Genomic DNA, 1,516 nt, shown 5'->3' with positions numbered 1-1,516 from the left:
TATCATTGACTACTGAAATTACACTGAGATAAGTAAACTCAGATACATATTTTTTCCACTTTCTTCTTGGCAAATAGGAAAAAAGACAGACCTAGAAGCTAAACATCCTGTCAAGTTTGTGTCAGCATCATTGCAATTATGGAAACCTTTTGCTAGTGCTATTCTCCCATTTTCGACATGAAGATCAACAATCAATAACATAACTACCCAGTGCAGTATGTGGAGTGCCACACTGTGAGGATGGGCACCCTTCTCACATTCTCTATTCTGGTGATGTGTCACTACTGTCCAAGCAGAAAGGGGGCACATCACCGCAGGACTTACAGTGTCAGGACTCGAGACTGCTTTCCTTTCACCTGGAGAAAGAGCCTTGCCGTCCTTGAAGTGGGCATTTTCTTCTATTAAAAGTAGCCATAGTGAAGAAATAAAATCTGGTTCGGTATCTGTAACCATCTTTAAAAAGAGATGAGGAGGTCCTATTCTCTCTATTACTCTATCATCACTGCTTTAGAGACACAGATTAAATTTAATAATGTAAAACTTTAAAAATATTTTTGAAATATTTAATATTTACAGAATTAATTGCCATGTGGGTAGTTTGTTAAAATAATTCATTCTAGCATTTATCTTTTGGATAACCAAACATAGATTCATATAAATGCTAATAAGAATTTTGTTATCTCTACAATAAGTATAAAAAATAAATTCCATTTTAAATATTTAAACAATGTTGTTGATTTTTATTCATTTGACTGCTAGAAGATAAAGTAAAAGATATGTATAAACCTGTGTTTCAAATATGGCACTAAATGTTTTCATTTTCTATACTATTTCATAATAATAGATACATTTTCAGAATTTTCTTTGCCTATATCACTTTATCATCTTTTGGTGTAAATGTCCCAAACAGATGTATTTTCCTGTAGGACCAGTAGAGTCTTAAAGAAATAAGAGGTTTATACAAGGAAAATAATTTAATAAAATATTAACTTCATGTCATAAAATATATCTTCACCACAAATTACTAAAAGATGTATGAAGAAGTCAAAATTTTATAAACATAATTCTTCAGGGAGATTCATGCAGATAGTGTGAGTTTACAGAAACAAATATTTCATGGCTACTGTGTTTAAGCTATGTCTAGGAGCTAGAGTACTGAACAAAATCTGACAGTTAAGCTTTTGTTGCTAATCACAGAGAATAGAAATAATAGCAGCTTAAACAGGATAATTTTTTTATTAAATTGGGATGACATTGGTTAATAAAATTATATAGGTTTCGAGTGTACAATTCAATAATACATTACATGTACATTGCATTGTATGTTTACCTCCCAAAGTCAAATTTCCTTCCATCATCTTATTTGACCCCCTTTACTCTTATCTACCTCCTTCTTTCCCCTTTCCCTCTGGTAACCACTAAACTGTTGTCCATGTCCATGAGTCTCTGTCTTGTTTGTTTATTGCTTTCAGTTTTATATCCCACATATGAGTGATAGCATATGGTTCACAACTTT

This window comes from Pteropus alecto, unplaced genomic scaffold, assembly GCF_000325575.1.
Source record: "Pteropus alecto unplaced genomic scaffold, ASM32557v1 scaffold171, whole genome shotgun sequence".
In the NCBI taxonomy this organism is placed as follows: domain Eukaryota; kingdom Metazoa; phylum Chordata; class Mammalia; order Chiroptera; family Pteropodidae; genus Pteropus; species Pteropus alecto.
This window is presented reverse-complemented; position numbering follows the sequence as displayed.